General features: G+C 50.3%; 2 protein-coding genes across 5 annotated transcripts in view; one reads left to right on the forward strand and one right to left on the reverse strand.

Annotated features, from left to right (window-relative positions):
• Nucleotides 1–19,297, reverse strand: part of GEN1 (GEN1 Holliday junction 5' flap endonuclease) — a 146,983-nt gene that overhangs the window by 111,885 nt on the left and 15,801 nt on the right. The gene's annotated exons all lie outside the window — the stretch shown is intronic.
• The window catches only part of SMC6 (structural maintenance of chromosomes 6), a 370,384-nt gene that overhangs the window by 770 nt on the left and 350,317 nt on the right, over nt 1–19,297 (forward strand). The gene's annotated exons all lie outside the window — the stretch shown is intronic.

Below are 19,297 nucleotides of genomic sequence, written 5' to 3' on the forward strand. Positions count from 1 at the left end.
GGCTGATACCTGTGTGCACGAGGGGGATGCGAGCTAGAGCACTTCAGCAGCCGCCACAGGGGATCAGCAGGTGATCCGGGAGGCAGGTCAACGGCTGCACTGGCGGCGGTGAGAGCACTTGGAGCTGGAGGTGCGCCAGCCGGAGCGGGGTGAGTCTCTGCGCAGCGTACACAGGAACTCCTGGCAGGTGCAGTGGCTCCGTCTTCTGTATACAGGCAGACCACACAGCTCCTTCCCGAAGAGACACTGTTCCCGAGAGGGGCAGTGGTAGATGGCAGTTCACGGCTTCAAAAAGCAGTATGGGCCTCAACCCGCAGGGAAGCAGGAGGCCCCCCCCCCCCCCCCATCCCGGCTCAGAGACGCCACACAGACGGTTCATGGAGCCTTGAGATGAGCAGTAGGGTAAGTGTTAACTCACCAGAGGCTGTCTTTGGGACATAAAGTAGATTTTAGTGGGATGCCAGTACGGAGCTCCACCAAAATATGTCCGTTCAGGTTGCCTGTTAGGCCACGCTTCCCCCCCGTGCCTTCTTATTTTTAACATTTAGTAATGGCTTTCTTCTGGCCACTCTTCCATAAAGTCCAGCTCAATGGAGTGTATGGCTTATTGTGGTCACATGCGCATATACACCAGTCTCTGCTGCGGAACTCTGCAGCTCGTTCAGAGTTACCCTTGGTCACTGTTCTGCCTCTCAGATTAATGCCCTCCTTGCCCAGTCTGTGAGTTTTGGTGGCCGGCCATCTCTTGGCAGGTTTGTTGTGGTACCACGTTCTTTCCATTTGAAGATGATTGATTATCCCCCGGAGCACCATGAAATCTAAGAATTGGATATTTATTTATTTTTTATAACCCAACCCTGACTTGTACTTCTCAACAACTTTGTCCCTGACTTGTTTGGAGAGCTCCTTGGTCTTCATGGTGTGATGCCTCTTGCTTAGTGGTGTTGCAGCCTCTGGGGCCTTTCAGAAAAGGTGTGTTTACACTGACAGATCATATGACACTTAGATTGCACACAGGTGGACTTCATTACACTAATTATGTGACTTCTGAAGGTAATTGGTTGCACCAGAACTTTTGAGGAGCTTCATAGCAAAGGGGGTGAATACATATGCACATGCCAATTTTCAGATTTTTATTTATAAAAATTAATTTTTATATACATTTTTCTCATTTTACTTCACCAACTTATACTATTTTGTGCAGATCCATCACATAAAAATAGGATTTTAATTACATACCAGTAAATCCTTCTCTCTTAGTCCATAAGGGATATTGGGGGAGACTTTGTATGATGGGTATAGATGGGGTCCAAAGGAGCCAGTGCACTTCAAAATTGTCTTCACTAAGTGTGCTGGCTCCTCCCCTCTATGCCCCCTCCCACAGGCAGTTATAGGTAAAAATGTGCCCGAAGGAGAAAGGACATACATAAAGAGAAGTAAATAGGACAACAAAGAGTGGTGAAATTTATAAAGCAGCACACCACGAACAGACAACTACCAGCAACAACAGCTGAACAGATAGCCTTATAAAAGAGAACCTGCCAAAATGTCACCGCACTGAGGCGGGTGCCCAATATCCCTTAGGGACTACGAGAAAAGTATTTACCGGTAGGTAACTAAAATCCTATTTTTCCTAGCATCCATAAGGGATATTGGGGGAGACTTAGTAAGATGGGGACGTCCCAAAGATTCCAGAATGGTCGGGAACGTGCGGAGACTGCTGCAGCACCACCTGCCCAGATCGGGTAACCTCTTTGGCCAGGGTATCAAACTTGTCGAACTTGACAAAAGTGTTCTTCCCCGACCAGGTAGTAGCTCGGCATAGTTGCGAGGCCGAGACTCCACTGGCAGCCGCCCAGGAAGAGCCCACCGATCTTGTAGAGTGGGCCTTCAGAGACTTAGGAACAGGTAAGGCTGCCGACACATAGGCCTGTTGGATAGTAAGCCTGATCCAACGAGTAATGGACTGCTTCGAAGCAGGACTACCTTTTTTCTGCGCATCATATAGAACGAACAAGGAATCCGTCTTTCTGATCTGAGCTGTTCGCTTGACATAGATTTTCAAGGCACGCACGGCATCCAATGCCTCCGGATGAGCAAAAGCATCAGACCTGGACAGAACCAGGTGAAACGCGTAGACAACCTTCGGCAGGAACTGCTGTCTAGTCCGGAGCTCCGCTCTGTCCTAGAAAAAGACCAAGTATGGACTTTTACTCGATATGGCGATCAATTTTAAGACACGATGAGCAGAAGCCAATGCCAGTAACATCACAGTCTTCCACGTGAGGTACTTGTCTTCTACCGTCAGCAGAGGTTCAAACCGGGAGGACTGTAGAAATTCCAACACTACATTCAAATCCCAGGGTGCCGTCGGCGGCACAAAAGGAGGTTGCATGTGGAGAACCCCTTGCAAGAAGGTCTGAACTTCTGGCAACACGGCCAATTTCTTCTGGAAGAAAATGGAGAGAGCTGAAATCTGGACCTTAATGGAACCCAGACGTAATCCGTTATCCACATGCATGTCTCGCACCAAGAGACATATCTTCTCCAGATATGATGATAGTGTTTTGACGTCACAGGTTTCCTGGCCTGAACCATGGTAGCAATAACCTTTCTTGAAAGGCCCTTGTGAGCTAGGATGTTCCGCTCAACCTCCATGCCGTCAAACAAAGTCGCCATTAGTCCGGGTAGACGAACGGTCCTTGTTGAAGAAGATCTCTTCTGATAGGTAAAGGCCAAGAGTCTTCTACGGACATGTCCAGGAGATCCGCGTACCACGCCCTCCGAGGCCAATCCGGGGCAATCAGAATTGCCTGCACTCCCTGATGTCTGATGCGCTCGAGTACCTTTGGGAGCAACGGAATTAGAGGAAACAGGTAGACCAGCCGGTAAGGACAAGGCGACGTCAGTGCATCTACTGCCCTCACCTGACGGTCCCTGGTTCGTGAGAAAATAAGATTTTAAACCTACCGGTAAATCTTTTTCTCCTAGTCCGTAGAGAATACTGGGGACTCCGTAAGGACCATGGGATATAGACGGGCTCCGCAGGAGACATGGGCACTCTAAGACCTTTTAATGGGCGTGAGCTGGCTCCTCCCTCTATGCCCCTCCTCCAGACCTCAGTTATAGAACTGTGCCCAGAGGAGACGGACATTTCGAGGAAAAGGATTTTGTTAATTAAGGGTGAGATACATACCAGCTCACACCACAAACACACCGTATAACATGGTATATAACTAAACCAGTTAACAGCATGAACAACAGAAATCAGCAACAGTCTGATCTCAACCGTACACAACTCTCGTGTAAATACATCAGTAACTATGTACAAGTACTGCAGATTTATTCCACACTGGGATGGGCGCACAGCATCCTCTACGGACTAGGAGAAAAAGATTTACCGGTAGGTTTAAAATCTTATTTTCTCTTACGTCCTAGAGGATGCTGGGGACTCCGTAAGGACCATGGGGATTATACCAAAGCTCCAGACCGGGCAGGAGAGTGCGGATGACTCTGCAGCACAGATTGAGCAAACAGGAGGTCCTCATCAGCCAGGGTATCAAACTTATAGAATTTTGCAAAAGTGTTTGAACCCGACCACGTAGCTTCTCGGCAAAGCTGTAATGCCGAGACACCTCGGGCAGCCGCCCACGAAGAGCCCACCTTCCTAGTGGAATGGGCCTTCACCAATTTTGGTAACGGCAATCCTGCCGTAGAATGAGCCTGCTGAATCGTGTTACAGATCCAGCGTGCAATAGTCTGCTTGGAAGCAGGAGCGCCAACCTTGTTGGCCGCATATAGGACAAACAGAGCCTCCGTTTTCCGAAAACGAGCCGTTTTGGCTTCATAGATTTTTAAAGCCCTGACTACATCAAGGGACTTGGACTCCTCCAAGACATCCGTAGCCACCGGCACTACAATAGGTTGGTTCATGTGAAACAACGAAACCAACTTAGGTAGAAATTGTGGACGAGTTCTCAATTCCGCTCTATCCACATGGAAAAACAGATAGGGGCTCTTGTGGGACAAGGCCACCAATTCGGACACCCGCCTTGCTGATGCCAAGGCCAATAACATGACCACTTTCCACGCGAGAAATTTTAACTCAACAGTTTGAAGTGATTCAAACCAATGTGATTTAAGGAACTGCAACACCACGTTCAGGTCCCACGGTGCCACAGGGGGCACAAAAGGAGGTTGGATGTGCAGTACTCCTTTCACAAAAGTCTGTACTTCTGGAAGAGAGGCCAATTCCTTCTGAAAGAATATTGATAAGGCCGAAATCTGCACCTTAATGGAACCTAACTTTAGGCCCATATCCACTCCTGTCTGTAGAAAATGGAGAAAACGACCCAGCTGGAATTCTTCCGTAGGAGCATTCTTGGATTCACACCAAGACACATACTTTCTCCAGATACGGTGATAGTGTTTCACCATTACTTCCTTTCTAGCTTTAAGTAGAGTAGGGATGACTTCCCCTGGAATACCTTTCCTAGCTAGGATCTGGTGTTCAACCGCCATGCCGTCAAACGTAATCGCGGTAAGTCTTAGAACACACACGGCCCCTGTTGTAACTGGTCCTCTCTGAGAGGAAGCGGCCAAGGATCTTCTGTGATCATTTCCTGAAGATCTGGATACCAGGCCCTTCGATGCCAATCTGGGACAATGAGTATCGTCTGAACTTTTGTTCTTATAATTTTCAATATTTTTGAGATGAGCGGAAGCGGAGGGAACACATAGACCGCTTCATACACCCACGGTGTTACTAGCGCGTCCACTGCTATTGCCTGAGGGTCCCTTGCCCTGGAACAATATGTCCGAAGCTTCTTGTTGAGGCGTGACGCCATCATGTCTATTGAGGGAGTCTCCAACAACTTGTCACTTCTACAAAGACCTCTTGATGAAGTCCCCACTCTCCTGGATGGAGATCGTGTCTGCTGAGGAAGTCTGCTTCCCAGTTGTCCACTCCCGGAATGAATACCGCGGACGGAGCGCTTACATGATTTTCCGCCCAGCGAAGAATCCTGGTGGCTCCGCCATTGCTGCTCTGCTCCTTGTTCCGCCCTGGTGGTTTACATGTGCCACGGTTGTGATATTGTCTGACTGGATCAGAATGGGTAGGTTGCGAAGGAGATGCTCTGCCTGTCTCAGGCCGTTGTATATGGCCCTTAATTCCAGCACGTTTATGGCTGGACCATATTCCCTGAAAGTTTTTTCCCTGTGTAACTGCTCCCCAACCTCGGAGGCTCGCGTCCGTGGTCACGAGAACCCAATCTTGAATTCCAAACATGCGACCCTCTAGAAGGCGAGCACTCTGGAGCCACCACAGGAGAGATATCCTGGCCCTGGGGGACAGGCTTATCATCTGATGCATTTGGAGATGGGACCCTGACCACTTGTTCAGTAGGTCCCACTGAAAAGTTCTTGCATGGAGCCTGCCAAACGGAATGGCCTCGTAGGCCGCCACCATCTTTCCCAACACTCGAGTGCATTGATGAATCGACACTTTTTTTGGTTTCAGCAGAACCCTGACCATGTTCTGGAGTTCCAGAGCATTTTCCACTGGGAGAAAAACCCTCTGCCGTTCCGTGTCCAGAATCATGCCCAAAAACGACAGCTGAGTTGTCGGACCAACTGTGACTTTGGCAAATTTAGAAGCCAGCCATGTTGTTGTAGCACGAGCCACGCTCTTCAGTAATTGTTCTCTTGATCTCGCTTTTATCAGGAGATCGTCCAAGTACGGGATAATTTTGACACCCTGCTTGCGCAGGAGCACCATCATTTCTGCCATTACCTTGGTGAAAATCCTCGGGGCCATGGAAAGCCCTAACGGCAACGTCTGAAACTGGTAATGACAATCCTGTACAGCGAATCTCAGGAACACCTGATGAGGAGGATATATGGGGACATGAAGGTATGCATCCTTTATGTCTAGTGGCACCATAAAATCCCTCCCTTCCAGACTGGAGATCACTGCCCGGAGAAATTCAGAATCGGTCTGACCGAGCCATCCGGCTTCGGGTCCACAAACAGGGTTGAATAGAAACCCTTTCCCTGTTGCAACTGGGGAACCTGGATAGTCACTTGCTGTTGACACAGCTTTTGTATAGCTGCCAAAACTATTGCTCTCTCTGGGAGAGAAGCTGGCAAGGCCGATTTGAAAAATCGGCGTGGAGGCACATCTTCGAACTCCAGTTTTTAGCCTTGGGACACAATTCCTATCACCCAAGGATCCAAGTCCGAATGAACCCAGACCTGGCTGAAGACGTGCCCCCACCGGTGCGGACTCCCGCAGCGGGGCCCCAGCGTCATGCGGTGGATTTGCTAGAGGACGGGGAGGACTTCAGCTTTGACTAGTTCCCAGGAGCAAGTGTTCTTTTCCCCCTACCTCTACCTCTGGCGAGGAAGGATGAACCGCGCCCCTTTCTGAATTTATGAGACCGAAAGGACTGCATCTGGTATTGAGGTGTTTTCTTTTGCTGTGGGGGAGTGTAAGGCAGAAAAGAAGACTTACCAGCGGTAGCTGTGGAAACCAGGTCTGCGAGGCCTTCCCCAAACAGAACTTCACCCTTGTAAGGCAAAGCCTCCATAAGTCTCTTGGAGTCAGCATCCCCAGTCCATTGGCGGTTCCACAGTGACCTCCTAGCTGAAACTGCCATGGCATTTGCTCTTGAACCCAAGAGCCCAATATCTCTCGCAGCCTCCCTCATATATAACGCTGCGTCCTTTATGTGACCTAATGTCAACAAAACACTGTCTTTATCGAGGGTGTCCATGTCAGATGACAAGTTATCTGCCCATGCTGCAATTGCACTCCCCACCCATGCCGACGCTACCACTGGTCTGAGCAGGGCTCCCGTAGTCACATAAATTGATTTTAAGGTTGTTTCCTGCCTGTGATCCGCAGGATCTTTTAAGGCCGTCGTGTCTGGGGACGGTAGGGCCACCTTTTTGCACAAGCGCGTCAGGGCCTTGTCCACCGTGGGTGAGGATTCCCACCGCAACCTGTCCTGTGAGGGGAAAGGATACGCCATTATAATTCTCTTGGGAATCTGCAGCCTCTTGTCTGGAGTTTCCCAAGCCTTTTGAAATAAAGCTTTCGGCTCATGTGATGGGGGAAATGTTACCTCAGGTTTCTTCCCCTTAAACATGCAGACCCGTGTGTCCGGGACAGACGGGTCCTCTGTGATATGTAATACATCTTTTATTGCAATAATCATGTATTGAATACTCTTTGCCACCCTTGGGTGCAACTTTGCCTCATCATAGTCGACACTGGAGTCGGAATCCGTGTCGGTATCAGTGTCTGCTATCTGGGTAAAGGGACGTTTTTGGGACCCTGAAGGGTCTTGTGACACAGTAAGAGCCATGGAGTTACTCCCTGGTTGGCAATTGGACTCTGCTTTGTCCAATCTCTTATGTAATAAAGCCACATTTGCATTCAAAACATTCCACATGGCAACCCAATTAGCCGTCTGCGGTGCCTCCGGAGACAATACTACCATCTGCTCTGCATCCTCCCTAGAAGAGCCTTCCGCTTCAGACATGTCGACAAACACGTACTGACACCCCACACACACTGGGATATATGGATATGGGGACAGACCCACAATAAGGCCCTTTGGAGAGACAGAGAGAAAAGTATGCCAGCTCACACCAAGCACCCTGTGGTTCTGAAACAAAGTCCCAGACTAGTAAGCGCTTTTATAATAATAAATTTTGCACCAAATCAATGTGCCCCCACCTCGTTTTGCACCCTGTTACTTGTGTACAGCAGGGGAAGAGTCCGGGAGCAGCTTCTCTGCAGCAAGCTGTGGAGAAAATGGCGCTGGTTAGAGCTGAGGGAACAAGCTCTGCCCCCCTCGATGGCGGGCTTAGGTCCCGCTGTTTCTTTATACTGGCGGGGCTTTATATACTGCCTCAGCAGTATCTATACTTGTGCCAGCCTATATATGAGGTAAAAATTGCTGCCCAGGGCGCCCCCCCTGCGCCGTTGTGTGTGTGTGTGTGTGTGTGTGTGAGCAATGGCGCGCTGCGCGGTACCTCACGAAGATCTGAAGTCTTCTGCCGCCTTTGAAGTCTTCTTGCTTCCTATACTCACCCGGCTTCTATCTTCCGGCTCTGCGAGGAGGACGGCAGCGCGGCTCTGGGACGAACAGCGAGGACGACACCTGTGTGTTCCGACCCTCTGGAGCTAATGGTGTCCAGTAGCCTAAGAAGCAGAGCCTATCAGTAAAGTAGGTCTGCTTCTCTCCCCTCAGTCCCACGAAGCAGGGAGCCTGTTGCCAGCAGTGCTCCCTGAAAATAAAAAACCTAACAAAAGTCTTTTCTAGAGAAACTCAGTAGAGCTCCCCTAGTTTGTGACCAGTCTCCTCTGGGCACAGAATCTAACTGCGGTCTGGAGGAGGGGCATAGAGGGAGGAGCCATCTCACGCCCATTAAAAGGTCTTAGAGTGCCCATGTCTCCTGCGGAGCCCGTCTATACCCCATGGTCCTTACGGAGTCCCCAGCATCCTCTAGGACGTAAGAGAAATAGTAATGAAGCTTCTTATTGAGACGAGAAGCCATCATGTCTATCTGTGGGCAGCCCCACCGGTGGACGATCTGTTGGAACACCTGCTGGTGGAGACCCCACTCCCCCGGGGTGGAGATCGTGATGACTCAGGAAATCCGCTTCCCAGTTGTCCACACCCGGAATGAAGATTGCAGACATTGCTCCTGCATTTCTTTCCGCCCAGAGGAGTATTTTTGACACCTCTCGCATGCAGGCTCTGCTTTTTGTTCCTCCTTTGTCGATTGATGTACACCACTGCTGTGGCGTTGTCCAACTGTACTTGGATTGCGTGATCCGTGAGCAGAGGAGAGGCATGAAGCAGAGCACTGTACATCGCCCGAAGTTCCAAAATGTTGATCGGAAGGAGTGCTTCGTCGGCTGACCACCTGCCCTGGAACTGCGCCTTTTGGGTGAAAGCTTACCATCCTCTCAGACTCGCATCCGTTGTGAGGAGGTTCCAATCCTGAATCCCCAAACTCGGCCTTCCAGGAGATTGGAGGATTGGAGCCACCACAGGCGGGAAATCCTGGCTTGAGGCGACAGCCGTATCATCCGGTGCATCTGAAGAGGTGATCTGGACCATTTGCTCAGGAAATCCAGCTGAAAAGTTCTAGCATGGAACCTCCCATATTGGATCGCCTCGTATGAGGCGACCATTTTTCCCAACAATCTTATGCAAAGATGGATGGACACTCGAGTAGGTCAGAGCACCATGCAGACCATCTCCTGAAGTGTTCTCACCTTGCCTTCTGGTAGGAACACCCTCCGGGCCACAGTATCCAGTAAAATTCCCAGGAACAGGAGCCGCTGAGACAGCTCCAGGGTTGACTTCTGTAAGTTGAGGATCCACCCATGGTGTGACAGAAGTTGGATAGTGCAGTCGATATGGAGCAGCAAAAGCTTCCTGGATCTTGCTTTGATCAGAAGATCGTCCAGGTAAGGATCAATATTGACTCCCTGGACCTGAAGCTGGAATATCATCTCTGCCATCACCTTCGTGAACACCATCAGAGCTGTGGACAGGCCGAAGGGTAGTGCCTGGAATTGGTAGTAATTGTCCAGCAGGGCAAACCTCAGGTACACCTGATGAGGCGGCCAAATCGGAATATGGAGATTGGTGTCCTTGATATCCAAGGAAACCATGAATTCCTGGTCTTCCAGTCCCGCAATCACTGCTCGCAAGGATTCCATTTTGAACTTGAACACCTTCAGTTAAGGGTTCAGGGACTTTAAATTCAAAATGGGCCTAACCGAACCATCCGGTTTTGGCACCACAAACAGGTTGGAGTAATAACCCTTGCCTCGTTGTGGAATTGGTACTGGAACAATGACGTGGGACTGGACCAACTTTAGGATGGCCTGTTGCAACGTAACCCGCATATCCTCCAATGCTGGTAAGCTTGATTTGAAAAATTGTTGGGGAGAAGCACTGTCGAACTCCAGCTTGTACCCTTGAGAAACGAGATCCCTGACCCAGGTATCCTGGCAGGAAGTCTTCCAGACGTGGCTGAAGTGACGCAGTCGAGCTCCCACCTCTAGATCCCCTCGGGGTGGGTGGGCACTGTCATGCTGAGGCCTTAGTGGAAGCAGAACCGGTGGTCTGTTCCTGAGAGATGGTGCTGGCAGGTTTTCTTGACTTACCTCTGGTGCCTCTAGCCACATTGGAGGCACCTCTGGCCTTAGATCGAAATCTGTGAGACCGAAAGTACTGGACAGACGGCACCGGCTAGGAGCATCTCGCCGGCGGGGCCCAGAGGGGAGAAAACGTGGATTTCCCAGCCGTAACTTTGGAAATCCAGGTATTCAATTCAACCCCAAAGAGACATTCCCCTGAAAAGGGGAAGGTTTCCACACTGTGTTTGGATTCCACGTCCGCTATCCACTGACGCAACCACAAGGCCCTGCGCCGACACTGCCATGGCAGTAGTCCTAGCATAAATATTACCCATCTCCTTAAGCGAATCATACAGGATGCGTGTAGTGTCCTGAATGTGCTTAAGGAGGGTCACCATAGTGACCAGGGGCATAGCCCAGGAGAGGCCTTCCTGAATTTGAGTGGCCCAGGAATGAATGGCATGGGTCATTTGGCAACCTGCAATTACCGGTCTTTGCAAGACACCCGCTGCCACGTAAATAGATTTGAGTGTGTCTTCTATTTTTCTATCCCCAGGATCCTTTATAGTAAAGGAGACCGGGGCAGGCAGCACTACCTTTTTGGATAGGCGAGAGACTGACACAAACGCCCGGGGGTTACTCCCAAAATTTCCTACCTTCAGGAGCAAATGGGAAAGTGCGCAAAAACTTTGTTGACACTTGAAATTTTGTCTGGATTTTTCCAGGCCAGATTGAATAGGTTATCTCAGTGGTTCTCAAACTCGGTCCTCAGGACCCCACACGGTTCACGTTTTGCATGTCACCCAGCAGGTGCACGGTGTATCACCAACGGTCACATTTTAAAAATGTACAGGTGACCTAGAAAACATGAACCGTGTGGGGTCCTGAGGACAGAGTTTGAGAACCTGTGGGCCTAACTCTGCAGAATCAGGGAAAGTGACATTAGGCTTGTTTTGTGTAAAGAAAAATGACTGCTGTGAGGCAGTGCCCTCTAGAGGAAGTTTTAACACGACCCAAATAGCCAGAATTAGAGGTTCCATACCCTGAGCAGAATCAGGATCCCCACTAACAGGGTCTAAGTCCTCCCTATCCTCATGTACATCGTCATCTAGTCAGATAGTAGAGCAGTCAAACCACGCTTTTGTGGCCCTGCATGAGAGGAGGGGGGGGCTGTGTAATATCTGCCCTAGCAGCTAAATCTGCAACAGCTTGTTTTAGTAGCTGAGTTTTCTGCACATTAGCAGTGAGCTGGGATGGACATATTAGACATCACAATTTTAAGTAACCCTAGCTATATGGGCTCTGAACACTCTCCCCCAGCCTCTTCACTGAGTTGTGAAGATTGGCTGCATTTGTCACGAGACAGAATCAGATGATAATGGGGAGAATCTGGTGTGACATACACTGCACAGCTTTTGTTTGCCCATGTTTCACAGTAAACATAATAACATACACACAGACAGTATTATTAGCAAGCCTGCCCTACTGTATGAGAGAGAGAGAGAGAGAGAGAGAGAGAGAGAGAGAGAGAGAGAGAGAGAGAGAGAGAGAGAGAGAGAGAGAGAGAGAGAGAGAGAGAGAGAGAGAGAGAACACCAACACACCCTGAGCTGCACAGCCCCAGTGAGGTTATCAGTTTACTGTGGGGGTCATTCCGAGTTGATCGCTAGCTGAAAATGGTCGCTGTGCAGCGATGAGGCAAAAAAGAAGGCACTTATGCGCATGCGGCGCAACGCGCACGCGCAACATACTTTCACAACGGCCGATGTGATTTTACACAAGGTCTAGCAAAGCTTTTCAGTCGCACTGCTGGCCGCAGGGTGATTGACATGAAGTGGGCGTTTCTGGGTGTCAACTGACCGTTTTCAGGGAGTGTTCGGAAAAACGCAGGCGTGCCAGGAAAAACGCAGGCGTGGCTGGGCGAACTCAGGGCGTGTTCGTGACATCAAAACAGGAACTGAATAGTCTGAAGTGATTGCAAGCTAGGAGTAGGTTTGGAGCTACTCTGAAACTGCACAATTTTTTTTGTAGGCGCTCTGCGATCCTTTCGTTCACACTTCTGCTAAGCTAAGATACACTCCCAGAGGGCGGTGGCTTAGCGTTTGCACAGCTGATAAAAACAGCTAGCGAGCAACTCGGAATGACCCCCAATACCACAGTAAACACTAATAAATTATGTCCAACTGAGGACCCAGATAGTGTACAATAGCGGCTTTCCCCCTTTGCTACACCCTGTACCATTTTCACAGCGTGTCTTGTGATGCAGGAAGCGCAGGATCGGTATCAAATACCTCCAAATCAAAATCCAGACGGTCGAAATCCCGACAGCAATGGACCGACGGTCAAAATCCCGACAAGGGCAAAATCCCGACATGTAAAATGCCGACAGGTCAAAATACCGACATGCGTTTTTTTCATTGTTTTTTGTGTGTATGCGACACAGGTAGACATGGACACCATATAAGTGTACCGCTGCGCTCGCCATGCTTCGGGTACGGTGCCTCACTGCGCTCCAAACACTATTATATTCCCCCTCCAGGTCCACTGGGATGGTAAAGTATGAACAAGTCGGTTTCAATGAAAAATTCATCGAAAACGCATGTCAGCGTTTTGACCGGTCGGCATTTTACATGTCGGTATTTTACATGTCGGTATTTTGACCTTGTCAGTATTTTGTCCATGTAGGGATTTTGACCTTGTCGGGATTTTGAAAGTCGGTCAATTGCTGTTGGGATTTCGACCGTCGGGAATTTTATTGGAGGTAAATTGACTGCATCCCGGAAGCGGTGTGTGTGACTGCATTAAGCAGGCACCAAAAGCGATTTATAGCCAGTCTACACGAAGGGTTCTAGCAGGACCACCGCAGGAGGGTCCCGTATGCCGCGCCTGTGTTCAGCCACACTTTGGACCGGACAACCCCCCTGGCGGGGCCCCCGGTTTGTACTCACCACAGACGTTACCTTCAGGCAGCGTTAGGGGTGTGCGGCGTGCTGCGGCTGTGACAAAGAGAGGCGGGGCGGCAGGGAGGGGATAGAGAGGTGGGGCGGCAGGGAGGGGATGCGGAGAGGCGGGCGGCAGGGAGGGGACACGGAGAGGCGGGGCGGCAGGGAGGGGACACGGAGACGCGGAGCGGCAGGGAGGGGACACGGAGAGGCGGGGAGGGAAAGCATGGGGGGGGGGGGGTCTGATGGATGTGGGCAGTGGTGGAAGTGCTGACAGCGTGACCCCACATACCTCTCAGTAGGACGCACGCTGTCTGTGTCCCCGTCTCAGTGCTTTCGGGCGGCAGGGCAGGCCCTGTGGTGTGCAGCGAGAGCATCGGCTCTGGCGATGGTGGGAGGCAGCGTCACGTGTGCGGAGGAGGCAGCGGATCTCTGTACGCGGCTCCGGGAGGGCTATGACAGCCTTCTCCTGCACCACCCGTCCCTCGTGTATGGCGGCGGCGGTAGCAGTTGTTGCTGTGCGTCAGGCGCCGCGGCCGGGGAGTGTGCTGATGGCGGAGGGGGTGATGGACAGGCAGCAGGAGGAAGGACTCTGCACAGACACTTGCTGCACATGTGATGGGCTCTGTGACTCCGCCCAGCGTTAGAGGGTCAGGCACAGAGTCACAGAGCCATTATATAGGAGATTCGCAAGACAACCCCAATAAAAGGAGTTGTTCTGCAAGCGGTGACCACAGACCACTTCTCAGCTCCTATGCTTTCAGGCTGATGTTTTGGTCACTTTTGAAAGCTGGCGGTGCTTTCACTCTAGTGGTAGCATGAGATGGAGTCTGCAATCCATACAAGTGGCTCAGGTAGTGCAGCTCATCCAGGATAGCACATCAATGCGAGCTGTGGCAAGAAGGCCAGTACATCAGGAGACGTGGAGGAGGCCATAGGAGGGCAACAACCCAGCAGCAGGACTGCTACCTCCGCCTTTGTGCAAGGAGGAACAGGAGGAGCACTGCCAGAGCCCTGCAAAATGACCTCCAGCAAGCCACACGTGTGCATGTGTCTACTCAAACGATCAGAAACAAACTCCATGAGGGTGGTATGAGGGCCCGACGTCCACAGGTGGGGGTTGTGCTTACAGCCCAACACCGTGCAGGACGTTTGGCATTTGCCAGAGAACACCAAGATTGGCAAATTCGCCACTGGCGCCCTGTGCTCTTCACAGATGAAAGCAGGTTCTCACTGAGTACATGTGACAGAGTCTGGAGATGCCAAGGAGAACGTTCTGCTGCCTGCAGCATCCTCCAGCATGACCGGTTTGGCAGTGTGTCAGTAATGGTGTGGGGTGGCATTTCTTTGGGGGGCCGCACAGCCCTCCATGTGCTCGCCAGAGGTAGCCTGACTGCCATTAGGTACCGAGATGAGATCCTCAGACTCCTTGTGAGACCATATGCTGGTGCAGTTGGCCCTGGGTTCCTCCTAATGCAAGACAATGCTAGACATCATGTGGCTGGAGTGTGTCAGCAGTTCCTGCAAGACGAAGGCATTGATGCTATGGACTGGCCCGCCCGTTCCCCAGACCTGAATCCAATTGAGCACATCTGGGACATCATGTCTCGCTCCATCCACCAACAGACTGCACCACAGACTGTCCAGGAGTTGGCAGATGCTTTAGTCCAGGTCTGGGAGGAGATCCCTCAGGAGACCATCCGCCACCTCATCAGGAGCATGCCCAGGTGTTGTAGGGAGGTCAGACAGGCACGTGGAGGCCACACACACTACTGAGCCTCATTTTGACTTGTTTTAATAAGATTTTACTTACCGATAAATCTATTTCTCGGAGTCCGTAGTGGATGCTGGGGTTCCTGAAAGGACCATGGGGAATAGCGGCTCCGCAGGAGACAGGGCACAAAAAGTAAAGCTTTTCCAGATCAGGTGGTGTGCACTGGCTCCTCCCCCTATGACCCTCCTCCAGACTCCAGTTAGGTACTGTGCCCGGACGAGCGTACACAATAAGGGAGGATTTTGAATCCCGGGTAAGACTCATACCAGCCACACCAATCACACCGTACAACTTGTGATCTAAACCCAGTTAACAGTATGATAACAGCGGAGCCTCTGAAAGATGGCTTCCTTCAACAATAACCCGAATTTGTTAACAATAACTATGTACAATTATTGCAGATAATCCGCACTTGGGATGGGCGCCCAGCATCCACTACGGACTCCGAGAAATAGATTTATCGGTAAGTAAAATCTTATTTTCTCTATCGTCCTAGTGGATGCTGGGGTTCCTGAAAGGACCATGGGGATTATACCAAAGCTCCCAAACGGGCGGGAGAGTGCGGATGACTCTGCAGCACCGAATGAGAGAACTCCAGGTCCTCCTTAGCCAGAGTATCAAATTTGTAAAATTTTACAAACGTGTTCTCCCCTGACCACGTAGCTGCTCGGCAAAGTTGTAATGCCGAGACCCCTCGGGCAGCCGCCCAAGATGAGCCCACCTTCCTTGTGGAGTGGGCCTTTACAGATTTAGGCTGTGGCAGGCCTGCCACAGAATGTGCAAGTTGGATTGTGCTACAGATCCAACGAGCAATCGTCTGCTTAGACGCAGGAGCACCCATCTTGTTGGGTGCATACAATATAAACAACGAGTCAGATTTTCTGACTCCAGCTGTCCTTGCAATATATATTTTTAATGCTCTGACAACGTCCAGTAACTTGGAGTCCTCCAAGTCACTTGTAGCCGCAGGCACTACAATAGGCTGGTTCAGATGAAATGCTGACACCACCTTAGGGAGAAAATGCGGACGAGTCCGCAGTTCTGCCCTGTCCGAATGGAAAATCAGATATGGGCTTTTGTAAGATAAAGCTGCCAGTTCTGACACTCTCCTGGCCGAAGCCAGGGCTAGAAGCATGGTCACTTTCCATGTGAGATATTTCAAATCCACCTTTTTTAGTGGTTCAAACCAATGAGATTTTAGAAAGTCCAAAACCACATTGAGATCCCACGGTGCCACTGGAGGCACCACAGGAGGCTGTATATGCAGCACTCCCTTAACAAAGGTCTGGACTTCAGGGACTGAAGCCAATTCTTTTTGAAAGAAAATCGACAGGGCCGAAATTTGAACCTTAATAGATCCCAATTTGAGAACCATAGACAATCCTGATTGCAGGAAATGTAGGAATCGACCCAGTTGAAATTCCTTGAAGTTCCGGGTACCAAGTCCTTCTTGGCCAATCCGGAACCACTAGTATCGTTCTTACGCCTCTTTGCCGTATAATTCTCAATACTTTTGGTATGAGAGGCAGAGGAGGAAACACATACACCGACTGGTACACCCAAGGCGTTACCAGCGCGTCCACAGCTATTGCCTGCGGATCTCTTGACCTGGCGCAATACCTGTCCAGTTTTTTGTTGAGGCGAGACGCCATCATGTCCACCATTGGTCTTTCCCAACGGGTTACCAGCATGTGGAAGACTTCTGGATGAAGTCCCCACTCTCCCGGGTGAAGATCGTGTCTGCTGAGGAAGTCTGCTTCCCAGTTGTCCACTCCCGGGATGAACACTGCTGACAGTGCTATCACATGATTCTCTGCCCAGCGAAGAATCCTTGCAGCTTCTGCCATTGCACTCCTGCTTCTTGTGCCGCCCTGTCTGTTCACATGGGCGACTGCCGTGATGTTGTCCGACTGGATCAACACCGGTTTTCCCTGAAGCAGAGGTTCTGCCTGGCTTAGAGCATTGTAGATTGCTCTTAGTTCCAGAATGTTTATGTGAAGAGACGTTTCCAGGCTCGTCCATACTCCCTGGAAGTTTCTTCCTTGTGTGACTGCTCCCCAGCCTCTCAGGCTGGCGTCCGTGGTCACCAGGATCCAATCCTGTATGCCGAATCTGCGGCCCTCCAATAGATGAGCACTCTGCAACCACCACAGAAGAGACACCCTTGTCCTTGGAGACAGGGTTATCCGCAGGTGCATCTGAAGATGCGACCCTGACCATTTGTCCAACAGATCCCTTTGGAAAATTCTTGCGTGGAATCTGCCGAATGGAATTGCTTCGTAAGAAGCCACCATTTTTCCCAGGACTCTTGTGCATTGATGTACAGACACCTTTCCTGGTTTTAGGAGGTTCCTGACAAGCTCGGATAACTCCTTGGCTTTTTCCTCCGGGAGAAAAACCTTTTCCTGAACCGTGTCCAGAATCATCCCTAGGAACAGCAGACGAGTTGTCGGCATTAACTGGGATTTTGGAATATTCAGAATCCACCCGTGCTGTTTTAGCACTTCTTGAGACAGTGCTAATCCCATCTCTAGCTGTTCTCTGGACCTTGCTCTTATTAGGAGATCGTCCAAGTATGGGATAATTAATATGCCTTTTCTTCGAAGAAGAATCATCATCTCGGCCATTACCTTTGTAAAGACCCGAGGTGCCGTGGACAATCCGAACGGCAGCGTCTGAAACTGATAGTGACAGTTTTGTACAACGAACCTGAGGTACCCCTGGTGTGAGGGGTAAATTGGAACGTGGAGATACGCATCCTTGATGTCCAAGGATACCATAAAATCCCCCTCTTCCAGGTTCGCTATCACTGCTCTGAGTGACTCCATTTTGAACTTGAACTTCTTTATGTACAGGTTCAAGGACTTCAGATTTAGAATAGGCCTTACCGAGCCATCCGGCTTCGGTACCACAAAAAGAGTGGAATAATACCCCTTCCCTTGTTGTAGAAGAGGTACCTTGACTATCACCTGCTGAGAGTACAGCTTGTGAATGGCTTCCAAAACCGTCTCCCTTTCGGAGGGGGACGTTGGTAAAGCAGACTTCAGGAAACGGCGAGGTGGATCTGTCTCTAATTCCAACCTGTACCCCTGAGATATTATCTGCAGGATCCAGGGATCTACTTGCGAGTGAGCCCACTGCGCGCTGTAATTTTTGAGACGACCGCCCACCGTCCCCGAGTCCGCTTGAGAAGCCCCAGCGTCATGCTGAGGCTTTTGTAGAAGCCGGGGAGGGCTTCTGTTCCTGGGAAGGAGCTGCCTGTTGCTGTCTCTTCCCTCGACCTCTGCCTCGTGGCAGATATGAATAGCCCTTTGCTCTCTTATTTTTAAAGGAACGAAAGGGCTGCGGTTGAAAAGTCGGTGCCTTTTTCTGTTGGGGAGTGACTTGAGGTAGAAAGGTGGATTTCCCGGCTGTAGCCGTGGCCACCAAATCTGATAGACCGACTCCAAATAACTCCTCCCCTTTATACGGCAAAACTTCCATATGCCGTTTTGAATCCGCATCGCCTGTCCACTGTCGCGTCCATAAAGCTCTTCTGGCCGAAATGGACATAGCACTTACCCGTGATGCCAGTGTGCAGATATCCCTCTGTGCATCACGCATATAAAGAAATGCATCCTTTATTTGTTCTAACGACAGTAAAATATTGTCCCTGTCCAGGGTATCAATATTTTCAATCAGGGACTCTGACCAAACTACCCCAGCACTGCACATCCAGGCAGTCGCTATAGCTGGTCGTAGTATAACACCTGCATGTGTGTATATACTTTTTTGGATATTTTCCATCCTCCTATCTGATGGATCTTTAAGTGCGGCCGTCTCAGGAGAGGGTAACGCCACTTGTTTAGATAAGCGTGTTAGCGCCTTGTCCACCCTAGGAGATGTTTCCCAGCGCTCCCTAACCTCTGGCGGGAAAGGGTATAATGCCAATAATTTCTTTGAAATTATCAGCTTTTTATCAGGAGCAACCCACGCTTCATTACACACGTCATTTAATTCTTCTGATTCAGGAAAAACTATAGGTAGTTTTTTCACACCCCACATAATACCCTGTTTAGTGGTACCTGTAGTATCAGCTAAATGTAACGCCTCCTTCATTGCCAAAATCATATAACGTGTGGCCCTACTGGAAAATACGGTTGATTCGTCACCGTCACCACTGGAGTCAGTGCCTGTGTCTGGGTCTGTGTCGACCGACTGAGGCAAAGGGCGTTTTACAGCCCCTGACGGTGTTTGAGTCGCCTGGACAGGCACTAATTGATTGTCCGGCCGTCTCATGTCGTCAAACGACTGCTTTAGCGTGTTGACACTATCCCGTAGTTCCATAAATAAAGGCATCCATTCTGGTGTCGACTCCCTAGGGGGTGACATCCTCATATTTGGCAATTGCTCCGCCTCCACACCAATATCGTCC

This window comes from Pseudophryne corroboree, chromosome 4 (genome assembly GCF_028390025.1).
Source record: "Pseudophryne corroboree isolate aPseCor3 chromosome 4, aPseCor3.hap2, whole genome shotgun sequence".
Lineage (NCBI taxonomy): Eukaryota > Metazoa > Chordata > Amphibia > Anura > Myobatrachidae > Pseudophryne > Pseudophryne corroboree.